Below are 12892 nucleotides of genomic sequence, written 5' to 3'. Positions count from 1 at the left end.
GGCCTACCTGGCTCTTTGCGCGCTTTTCGGCTGGGAATCGCAGTGGTATGAGTCCGGCCCACACTCGGACCCAGGAACGCTGCAGCTCCCGGAGAACTCGCTGCCTGGGCGCAAGGCGCGGGGCTCTCTTTTTTATTTTAAAGAGAAAAAATATTTAGTTTGTTGAAGCTATTGTGAATGGTATTGTTTTTCTAATTTCTTTCTCAGTGTATCCATTATTGACACACAGGAGTTCTATTGATTTCTGTGTGTGTGGTTTTTTTGGTATACTGCCATATTACTGAACTTTTCTATTATTTGGGGGAGTATTGTGGTGGACCTTTTTGATATTCTATGCAGAGGATCATGTCATCTGAAAATAAGGATCATCTGACTTCTTCTCTTCCTATGTATGACTTTTTTACTTCTTTTTCCTGCTTGACTGCTCCGGCTAAATTTTTTAGTACTACACTGAACAGGAGTGATGAGAGTGGATATCCTTATCTCTTTTCTAACTTCAGTGGAAAAGCCTTCAGTTTTCCCCCACTTAATATGATGCTAACAGTAGGTTTGTCATAAATGGCATTTGTCAAGCTGAGATAAAGTCCTTCTATTCAACTGTCTTTAGAGTGCTTATCATAAATGATGTTGAATTTTGTCAAAGGCTTTCTGCATGTCCTTAGGAACGATGATGTGATTTTTCTCCTTGCCTCTGTTTATGTCATATATTACAATTATTGATTTACATGTATTGACTCTTCCTTGCAGTGTCGGGAGGAAGCCTACCTGGTCATGATGTTATATTCCGTTTGTCAGTTTGCTGAGGATTTTTGCATTTATGTTCATTAAAGAGATTGCCCTGTAGTTTTCTATTTCATTTGAGTTCTTGTCTGATTTTGGAATCAAGATAATGCTAGCTTCCAGGAATGAGTTAGGCAGTATTTCTTCCCTTTCAATTTCATTAATGAGTTTGAGAAGTATTGGCATTATTTTTTCATTGAAGTTCTTGTAGAATTTAGTGGTGAATCTATCATGCTCTGGATTTATCTTATTTGGTAGGTTTTTTTTATTACTACTTCAGTTTTATTGCTTATTATTGGACTGTTCAGGGTGTTTATTTCTTCTTAGTTGAATTTTGATAGTTTACATATGTCTAGGAACCTATCATTTCTTCTAGATTCTTCAGTTTATTGGAATACAGGGTTATTTGTTTATTTGTTTATTTTTTGGTACCAGGAATCGAACTCAGGACCTTATGCTTGCCAGGCAGGCACTTGTGCTGCTGAGCTATATCCCCAGCCCTGGAGTACAGGTTTTTGAATTAGTTACTAGTCTTTTTATTTTGATGGTATTATTCTGCTTTGGCCTTTTCTATTTCTAGTTGCATTGATGTGGGTCTTTTCTTTCGTTCTTTTCGTAAGATTGGCTAAGGGCTTGTCTATTTTGTTTATTCTCTCAGAGAAATAGCTCTTCAACTCATTGACTCTTTGTAATTTTTTTAGTCTCGTTTTCATTACTTTCCACTCTCTTATAATTTCCTTCTTTGTACTAGCTTTGGATTTGGATTGTTCTTGTTTTTCTAGGACCTTGATGTGCATATTAAGTTATTTATTTGGACTTGTTCTGTTTTTCTAATGTGAGCATTCATAGCTATACACTTCTGTATCAGTCATTTTCCTGTCCCTGGGACAAAATATCCAACACTCACAACTTAAAGGAGGCTCGTGATTTCAGTCCGTAGTCAGCGGGCTCCAGTGCAGAAATGGCACGGTGAAAGGGCATGACAGAGAAAAGCTATTCAACCCATGACAGCCTGGAGGCAGGCAGAGGAGAGAAGAACAGCAAACAAGAATGCACCTCTGGTGGCCACCTCCAGCCAGGCCCCACCTCCTTGTGACACATTTAGCTACTCAATTTATCTATGGATGTATCCACTGGTAAACACAATGCCCCTTTATCCAATCATCTGCCAAACATAAGGCTTTGGGAGGAGGGTATTTTAAATCTAATCTGTAATATTTCCCCACAGTGAATGCTAAGATTAGCAAGCTAGTTGTTATAGAGTGGATCTTCAGTGTCCCCAGAAGGCCCATATGCTGAAGGACTGATCTTCAGCCTGTGGTACTACTGGGAGGTGGTGGGACCTTTGGGAGGTCATACCTAGTAGAAGGAAATTGGGACACTGTGGGTGTATCCTTGAGGAGGCTATTGGGACCCCAGCCTCCTCCTAGCTCTCTTTTGCACAGGCCTCCTCCAACAATGCACCTGCTGCCACAATGTGCTGTGCCACCACAGGCCCCAAGTACCCAGGCCAAGTAACCACGGCCTACAACCTCTGACACCATGAGCCAAAATAAATCATCCTTCTTTTTAAGTTGATTTTCTCAGATATTTTGTCATAGCAATGGAAAGCTGAATGACACACTAATGTTCAAACAGGAACTAGATATACCGTCAAAGTATCTTTTCCAAGACAGTTATTAATTAGAAAGGGAAATGTATTGCCTCTACGCTGGAAAAGTCCAGCAGGTTCCACTTTGACCAAGGCACCAGGGTTAACATCCCTGCGAAAAGACAAATCAATGTGATGAGGCCCTCGATGACACACTGAGAACAGTGGCATAGCATCCTTCCCAGAAACATGTAGCCTCAATCTAATCAGAAGAGAACATCAGGCAACCCAGACAGGCTGACACTGTACTAAATAACTGACCAGTACTCTTCAAAAGGGTCGAAGTCATGGAAATCAAGGAAAGATTGGAGCACTGAAATTGTAATGATGGGTGATGTTGGATCTAATGGAAAATACAGGAGTCCAGATTAAGCCTGCAATTTAGCAAATGTTAATTTTCTAGTTTGGATCATTGTGCTGCAGTTATGCAAAATATGAGCATTAGAGCAAATATAGTGCAGGGTATACAGGAGCTCTCTGTGCTATTTTTGTGACTTTTAATTTATTTTTTATTTTGTAATTTTTAGTCCAGGATTATTTTCTTCAAAAGCTTCAAATTGGATAAACATATGCATTTATGAATATGAAATATATAGACAATACATCAAGAATAAAAACAGGTTTTTATATGTCTGTTTGGTTACCAAAAGGCATACACAGATAGATGTTCCTTAATTTACAATAGAATTACATCCTGATAAACCCATTGTAAATCAAAAATGTATTTTATACAGCTCCCCTACTGAACATCACCGCCTAGCAGCATGGTGCTCTGTTGAGCTTTGGTTGTGGACACATGATTGCTTAACCACTGTCTTGCTATGGCTGCCCAGCATCATAAGAAAGGACTTTATCTCAAATGACAAAAATTCAAAATTGGAAGTACAGTTTCCACACTGGATATGTATTGCTTTTGTACTGCTGCTTGTAAAGCCAAAATATTGAGAGAACTTGTGAGCTGAATCATTGTAAATCAGGAATAATCTACATATACATGTATACTTATAGTATAAATGTGCATGCATGTAATATATATATATATATAATCTATATATAGGTATATAGAGATATATAGATAGATGATAGATAGATAGATAGATAGATAGATAGATAGATAGATAGATATCCAGTGTATCCCCATGAAGTTGTGGTTCAGAGTTCACAGCCTCAGTCATTTGCAGATTTTTTCTTAGAACCTAACTAATAATTGCTCTCAGAAACCCCTACAATTTTACAGAAACCACAGATATGGTATCCTCTGCACCTGTTTTGGGGGGGAGGTTTGCAAGTAGCCAATCCGGAGACATTATTCAGTTCTCCTTGCTAGTTATTGGCTGCTGCTTTGTAACCCATCTCAGGCAGGTGCACTAGCATTCCCCATCATAACAGGTTGCTGTACTGTATGTAGCTATCTCGTGTTCTTGGTTTTGTTCTGAAAGCCCTAAGATCCCTAAGAGTCCGCCAAAATGCCCTGTACGTTCTAAGGCTTTGGTCAATGAACCTGAACTCCAGAAGAAGTTTAAGACTCCAGGAGAGGACTGAACTACTGCACAGTATTTTTATTAAATTATTACAGCACTGTATACCTATTTTATTAAATTAAATTGCATAACTGCAAGAGACATAGTATAATTAGACCTTAAACTATGAAAATAGACATTTTTCTGACTATATCTGCAATTTATGACTTTTCACAAGGTGCAGGTGCTCTAGAAACATAACCCTTGTGAATTCTGGGGGTGCGCTGTATATCTACTAGTATCATACCATATTACTTTACTCAAAGTACAAAAAGGCTTCAAAGTGTCACCACTGGTTTTCTCCAGGTAGGTGAGACTTCAGATGGTACATTTTTTTCTTCTTTTCTTTGTCTTTATTTTCTAATTTTCCACCAGTGGCCTGTTCTATTGTGTATTTTTTAACTTTTGTCATTGAACTGTTGCATGTAATCTAAGGACAAAGCTGAGTTGGTGGTCAGGAGGGGACCCACCTCCAGGACTGAGCTCCAAGGGGTGTGGTTATGGGAAGTCTGTGGTTGCCTTTTCTACAACCCAGTCTGCAACAGTCTGTCCCAAGGCATGTGTTGGGAGATACTGCACCTTCTTCTTAGATATCTGTCTCCCGGAAGGTGTCCAGCTTCTACCAATAGGGATTTAATGCTCCCAGCATATATTCCATCAATCAGTATTACAAGAACTCTGTATCTTCTTCAAAGTCCAAAGTCCATAGAAGTGTTGGGAAATGGATACAAATGCTTCTCAGGCTGTGGACCTGCCCACAGCCCAGAGGAGCTGCAGCACAGTCACTGGTGCATGCAAGGGCTTTACTGCTAGAACAGGGGAGTTGAAATGTTCATGTGATATCTATGTGTCTAGGTTCAGACTTCAAAAGAAAATTGAAAGCTTTAAATCTTCCTACAGTCTGAGTTCTTTTCTCCAAAGAAAAAGTGGGTTTTGCCAGAAATAGTCATTTATTTTGGCCACTCTCTTTGGGAAACGATTCTGCCTGCTCAACTTCCCAAGAAATTGTATTTCAAGCTCTGTATTCTAAGATTTCACAAAACAAACTACATAGCAGATACCAATTGGGGCTTCCCAGTAGAGGAAGTGGATATAGAAAGGGGTTAACATGACAATTTGAGCACATCTCTCATTACATGACACCTTTCTCATTACTAACACAGTGGACACTTACATGAGCCCCTCAGAATCTCAAGTACAACTTCTCAGAGATAGATTTTTCTTTTGAGACCATTTCTGGCAGCTTTTGATCTTCTAAACTAAAAAAAATCAAAGAAATCTGTTTCTGTGGAGTATTAATAGCAAAGGAATTTCTGGATGCTGTAAAGTAGGAAAGGAACATAATAGCATCTCAGTTTTGTTCATCTTCAAAGCAAACTAAATATAGTTTTTAAAAAATAGAAGCAGGGTGCCCTACAGATTTTTTGAAGGGATGGAGTAAACCTCTTTGCACAAGAAAAGATGACATGAAATTTACTTTGAAGGACACTCACTGGGTTCATGTCCGTTTAGTACCTACAAGGTAGCCACCAGAAAAGACCTATATTTTAGAGCAGAAGTAAAAGTATCTAATCATTCAGAGAACTCACCACTGCATTTCCATCCATATTGGGCATTGCCTCCCTTTCCCTGCTGGGGTAGCAATACCATAAGACTTTCTTGATGAGCAGACATCTCTAGCCAATGTGAACAAATGCTGAGTAGCATCTTCATGTTCCCGTAATCCAAGCTCTGTCTTGACTGCTCCTGTCTGGCAGTCAGTATCGGGCAGTGATGGAAGGCATGTTGGCCTGTGGCCGGGATACGGATGATGAGGCACATGTGCGTGATGCTCCAACAGTGGAGTGTACTCAGGAATCACCTGAAAAGCAGTTATCAAGGTACAACTATCACTCAGATCTTTGTAGCCGTGAAGAGAAACCAGAGGCTGCAGACAAACATTTAAACTTATTTCTGATGGTGATTGGTGCTGTGACAGAAAGAAGTGAGACAATCTGAGGGAGATTTCCAGGAGATGAGTGGTAATTTAGAGACAATGTGTCTAAGAAAGAAATGCTGGGCTGAGAACTAAGAGATGAGCTGTTAACCCTTGAAATAGCTAGGGAGACAGCTGCTCTGAGCAAGGGATGAATAAGTGCAAAGACCCTGAGGCCTTATAGCAGCCCTTCCATACCTCCTCAGCACTTACCTTTCTAGTGCACACCTCTCATGCCTCAAGTATCCAAGATCTTCTACCTGAGGGCTTCGACTTGGGACATGCCTTCACACAGAAGTGTTAGGAGTTAATATTCCGAGGATAGTAAAGGCTCCATGGCAACTGCTGGGTAAACATCCCTGATTTCTTACTCCCCAAATGGGACCCTGAGCTGTGTGTTTCATACCACTTGCCATGGCCTCCATCAGGATGATACTCCAATTGCCTGCAGCTAGAACTTGTTCAAGGAGACACACTCATGGTTTGATTTCCTTTCCTTCAGCCTCAGACTTCTCCATTCTCCCGCTTCCTTCGTTACTTTCTAGACTCACCTCTAAGTCAACTTCTTGCTTTCAAACTTAATCTCAAGGGCTGCTGCTATTAGAGAACTGAAACTAAGACAGGCCGCAAAGGTTTTGGCTGGTGAGACCAAGGACTCCTGAAAGCCAAGGAGGACAGGATGTGTCAGCACACAGGCTCCTGACAGCCTCAAAGGGAAGTCATTTCTTAGTCACTTTACCATAGGCATCCTGCCATCCCCAGCCCAATGGCAAACTACTTTCAGGAAAGGATAGGCCTTGAACTAACTCTGTATCCCTGCAAAATGCCCTGTCTCCTTTCTCCTCCCCAGCTTCAAACCTTACCCAATCAGTCACTACGCCCAGATGACTCTGAGACCACTCAGTCCAAAGTCCATTCCATGGAGCAGGAACTTGGTTTACTTCATGGACGTATCCTTGACAGCTACAACACTGTCTGTTGCTACTGTATATAGTACAATCCAAATATTAATTACCAATAAGGAAACCAGTCGTCAGAGATGGCAAGTGACCTACATCATGCCATGCCCAAGGTCACCTGGATAATTGGACTGGAAGTAACCAGCTTCCTTCTAAGAGGCATCAACTGTGCCCGCAGCTCCCACAGTCCAGGGCAAATCTCATCTCCAGCGTCTTTTATAGTGGCTGAGGGACACCTTCCACCAAAAGTCTCTACAGGATTTCATCACCTGGGACAGTTGCAATCAAGGGCTCAGCACATAGACTTGGTAGCCACACAGGCAGAATTTGAGTTCTGATTCTGATCTCAGCAGAAGATCCATGACCTTGACCAGAGACTTAAGCAGAGTTGCTGGGACAAAGCTACCTGCTCTTGTGCTGAATAAGGAAAGAGAGAGAGTAGGCCCTAAGAAAGGATGGTTGATATCTACTTTTTTCACCTCCCTGGCTACAATTTGTCCCTTCAGTAGAAAGGACACTAGCCCATTTCTAGATAATAAAGCCTAGAATATTCAATAAGAGTGCTTCATAATTTTCTTATAAATAACTTCAGAAATGAATACAGATTAATCTTTAATTGATGACTTTGGCAAAAATCACTGCATAAAGTACACACGGCAACAGTTTAAATTGGATAGGTTAACATGTCATATAGACTTGGAATTAACAAAGGTCTGAAATCATCCTGATAAAATCATCCCCCAAAACCTAGGTTCTATAGAGGTTTAACACCCATAAAAGAACTTCAAATAGAAACTCATACTACTTGTAAAATTTAATAAGCCCCCCGCAAAACAATAGGTGAATCTCTAGTCTAAAATCTACATAGGAAAGAATTGATATTGATGAAAAATGGGAAAGTCAGGACCTGTCTGACTCAAATCGGGCTCTATAGAAAAATAACCAGCCCTTTAAGTTAGCTTGATAGAGTAATCTCTCTGTGCAGATGTATCTGCTTTTATATAATTCTGATTTTTAAAAATATGTGTCCATAAAGCTGCATTGTGAGAATTCAGAGGATCAAAATGGTGGCTTCTAGGTAGCCACTGTGTCAGAGTGGCGAAGGACATGTACCCTCTTCCTGGCACAGGGCCCTGGCTGCGGCAGAAGAGGCGTTTGCTTCTTTCTGAGCAACTGCCAGGCATTCACTTGCCAGAGACAAGTCTGGAGTTTGGGGTGAATTTCAAATCCCACATGCTGAGAGCCCAGAGGTCTAGCATGGAACCTAAACCATAGAAAGGTTATGGGACCAAGGGAGACAGTGGCCGTGGGTACACAGGGGTGACACGTCCACAGGGGCAGGTGCTAGGCCAGGCTTCACTGAGGACCTCATAGAAGTTCTGTGCTGCCAAGGGCAGAAAGAACCTTCCAGACAGAGGGAGCAGCTGGAGCCGAGCCCTGAGTGGGAGTGAGAACACAGCCTGTATGGAAACCAGAAGAAGGTCCCCTGGGGCTGGACCAGAGGAGAGGCTGACTGGACAGGGAACAGCGAGGAGGCCCCGGAACACAGTGCGTCCTGGGCTCCTCCTGCACACGGCTGTGTGGCTCTGTGAGTGAGAAAGGCTGAAGGCAGGGGCCGGTGAGGAGACCGAGGCAGCAGTGCAAGGGCAGAGGGTTAAAGAGGAAATTGAGGCAGTGGTGTACACACAAGGCAGTGGAGGCGGAGAAGAAGGCAGGACCAAAGAGCTTCAATGTTGGCAGCAGGCAGGAAGTTCTATGAATCGAGGTGAAAACTCTGGAGGACATTAGAGTTGAACATGCAAGATCATTTTGTTTTGTTGCTTAGAAAAATGTTGAGCTCGGACTACTTCCCATTAAATCTTTAAAACAGGGGGATGAGAATTGCCAGAAATACTGGTGAGCCCAGGGAGAGGCAGAGGGAGGCTGCCCCCGCACCACTAGCTCCGTACGTAGAAGGTCTTGACCCAAGCCTGAGCCTGTCTGTTCAACTGAGGCTCCGATGTGGGGTGTTCCCTGGCCCAGAAAGGCTCCAGAACCCAGCTCTAGGGGCCCTGTTCCTCCTTCTACAGCCAGGAGGACGCCGCGTTCTTGGCCCCTACTCCTGCCCAGCTGTCCTTTTGGCTCAGGACATCTTGAGCCACATGACAGCCACACCCCTCGCAGCCACACTCCCCTGGATCTGCCTGCCTGGCTCTGTCCCCACCCCTCGGATTGTGACCATGCTCTGGCCCCTTCTGGGAAAGGTGCATGCCCTAGCAATGTGGTTCTTTGCTATTAGAGGAATCTTCCCCTCCTACTTCCCATCCTTTTTCAGACCCTCACTGTTCATAGCTCTCCGGGTTTGTTAAGCCCAGGCCACGGGTAAGCATGCAGATAGAGGGCAAAATAAACCAGATTAGCTCTTGAGACTCACATTTGCTCTGCTGTAAGCCAGCCGTGTGACCTGTGGAAAATCACTTGACCTCTCTGAACCACAGGTCCCTCCTTCAGAAAGCAAAAGTCATTACGCTGACTCCATCTGCATCAAAAGTCTGTATGAATAGGAGGAGGCAACTGGGCAAAGCCCAACTGAAAGTCCTGAAAAGTTCCTTCAGGGACACACAGCATTCTAATCTGTCACTTAATCTGCCTTAAACAGCAGCACCTCCCCTCACCATTGCCAGCTGCCAGTGTTCAAACCCTGGTAGAGATGTGAAGCGGGACAGAGCTCAGGGAGACAGGGCAAAGGGACAAGATCCACATAGACACTTGCCTATGCGTTCCACAGGACCCTCCCTCAGGCTCTGTTTACTCTTAATTTAGGTGCAAACTTGTTTATCTTGTTTCCTAGCTTTGTACGGGAGAAAGAACAATTTAAAAGATAAAGAGGGAAAGTGGCAGGAGAAGTAAAACATGGTCAAGATGTGATGTGTATATGTGTCAAACCCCAACTGAATGTAGTCACTGTGTATCACAAACATATACTATTAAAAATGAACAAGTACACTGGAGTGGGGGAATGGAAAGGGACAAGTACCAAAAAAGGATCAGGCAGAAACACAAGGATAAGTCACTGCAAAAACCCACAACTGCAGCCTGGGTGTCCGATGGGACACAGAGAAAGTCCAGGAAGCTTGAGGCCATCACTGTACAATTGCTAATTGTACCATCACAGATGTTCCCAATACAGCTGGAGTAACTAAAAAACAACACAGAAACACAACATTAAATTAAGCACAGCACACTCTGATTAAGAAGAAATGGCTTCTCTGGACATTCCAGTATCAGCAATTTCACTTCTAACACATATATCTTAAGACAATCACCAGACTAGAGCACCAGGTATGTGCAGGAGATTCATCCTCACATATTGTTTTCAGTGGAGAAATGTGAGACATCTTCTATATGTCCTACTGGAGCAGACTAGCCAAAGAGCATTTCCACCCTCCACACTTGCCGCAGGCTTGATATGCTTCCACCTCCTCAATTCCATGGTTTTTCCTTAAGCCACCGCCCATTCATTTTAATTAAATAAATGTATTCTCTTAAAAGAAAAAAAAAAAACCTCTGCTACCCTAAATGGAACATTAGTGTCATTTGCCATAAATAAAAATAAAACAGTACTTGTAGCCACAATGGAAATAAAATAATGCTATTAAAACCTTGCTTGGCAAGATTGTCTGTTTAAGACTGTGATCCCATGGGCTACTTAGTTAGAAAGGAAAGGAAAGGAGAGAAATAAGGGGGAAAAAAAAGCAGGGGATATAATAGAAGCACTCCAGAGAGGTCCTCAGATATCCTCCCAATAAATTTTCCCCTGATGTAACCAGAAGGATTGGAGTTGTAACGGACATTCAGGAATTACTACCTCAGTGGATGGGTTAATGCTATGTGGGATTACTCTGGGAAACAAACTTTAGAAGCATAACAAGAAAAGTAAAAATATCCTCCCTGTTTGGTTCCTGATTTGAACAAAACAAGGACAAAAATCAGTTTTGAGAGCTTCAGGGAAGGTCTAGACCCACAGACCCCAGGAAACTAAGGTCTGTTTTGTTAGGTGTGGTATTGGTATTGTGAGGTTTCCTGTGGGCATTCTACACAAGAAAAATTGTCCTTTTTTCCAAGAAATGAACATTAAAAGGTGTTGGAGTAAAATGGGAAGATAACTGGATTTTCTTCTAAGTAGTTCAACAAGGTTATAGAAATAAAATAGAAAAAAAGGCAGACAATGCAAACGTGGCAGATTTTGACAACTGTTGCTTTACAATTTAAATATGAAATGTCCCCAAAGATTCACTTAAGGACTTGGTCTCCATTGCACTAATCTTCAGAGGGGGCCCAAAGAGTAGATCATGTGACTCCCAGTGAATTACAACACTGGTGACATCATAATTTGCCACCATTATTGGGAAGTAGTAGAAACCTAGGAGGCGGGGCTTAGTTAAAGGGAATGTGTCTGGTCCCTGGCTCCTTCCTCTTTGGCTCTTTCCCTTTCAGGCTGCTACAAAATGAGGAGCTTTGCTTCACCAAGCCCTTCTTCTGTGATGTTCTCTCTTCAGACTCACAGCAGTGTACCAGCCAATCATGGATGGACTGAAACTTCTGATACCAGAAGCCAAAATAAACCTTTTCTCCTTTAAAATGTCTTTATCAGGCATTTGGTCACAGTGACAAAAAGCTGACTAATACATTTCAAATCCAAGTGATGAGTACATAAGTGTGCACTTAATTTTCCCTCCACTTTTTAAGGTTTAAAACTTTGTGTAATGAAAAAGTAAATATAGGTTTTAAAAATAGACAGAACCTCTAAGTGAGGATACCATGGCTTACAAAGCATATGTCATTTTCAGAAGTTCGAAGACCCTCATGGAGAAAAGTTAAACCCCAATTTCTGGGCACTGAAATGAACATCTCATGTGCCAGAAATCTGGCCATTTTAAATTACTATAAGTCAGACTCTACAAAAGTAAATAAAAATAGTTATGGGAATCAGCACAGAATGACAGGGGAATGTGTCCAAAACAGGTTGATGAGGAGAAAAACATGCCACTGAGGAGTGGGCAGCTATGAAACTGTGAAGAAGAGGCCTCCACATGTCTACAGGCCTAGAAGCTTCTGGAAGCTGGACTTGGAGATCCTCAGAGTAGTTCTTTCAGGGTGGAGGCTTCTGCTTTTTTCTTTATGCTTGTCAGTATCATATAAAACTTTCATAATTTAGACAGTTTTTGCAATTATTATCATTCTTATAACCAGGCAAAAAGCCATTACCATTTTGAGGAAATATAGAAAGGAGAGATCATCTTTTCACTATAGTGAAATTATTTAAACACATATGGTGTCTTCTAAGAAAACTAAATTTATTAGCATATTTCTCTAACAGAGCATTCAACACCATCCCTGTCAAGGCCTGGGGTCTGGTGAAGGCGCTAGAACAGGGTTTCTGTGAACTGTGAGTTGGAGGGAAGAGGGTCAGACTCCACCCTCTGGCCTTGCTATGACCCTGCCTGGAGTGCTTGCCCTGCTCTTCTGTGGCTCCCTGCCCCATTTTCCTGAGTCAGCCCCAGGAAGGTAGCTCCCATTTCTCCCCACAGAGGCCCAGGCATGCATGATCCAGCTTCTTCTTTGCCAGAGACCAAACTCTTGCCCACTCCTAGGCACCCATCTCTCTTCTGTAGCATTTGTGAGCTAGAGCCTTGTCAGAAAGAGCCCATATTCCTCTCGGGGAGCATGGAACAAGGTAGAGACAAGAGCCAGACAACCCTGCCTTGCACCTCTCTGCTCTTCCCAGTTTGGTAACTGATAACAAGCCATTTACTTCCAAAAGGTCTTGGTTTTCCCAGCTGGAAAATGGGAATAAGTGAACCTTATTAATAGCTATAACCCATTCTAGAAAATATTTTTTGAATTTAAATTTTTATTAGTACATGTCTGCAGTACATAATGATTATGTTCATCCTGAGGAGAAAATATATACAGAATATTGGTAATTTATAAAGCATGTAATTAACAACCATTATTAATGTTAGCA

The sequence above is a fragment of the Chinchilla lanigera genome, unplaced genomic scaffold (assembly GCF_000276665.1).
Source record: "Chinchilla lanigera isolate Chin_1 unplaced genomic scaffold, ChiLan1.0 scaffold00030, whole genome shotgun sequence".
Taxonomy (NCBI): domain Eukaryota; kingdom Metazoa; phylum Chordata; class Mammalia; order Rodentia; family Chinchillidae; genus Chinchilla; species Chinchilla lanigera.
This window is presented reverse-complemented; position numbering follows the sequence as displayed.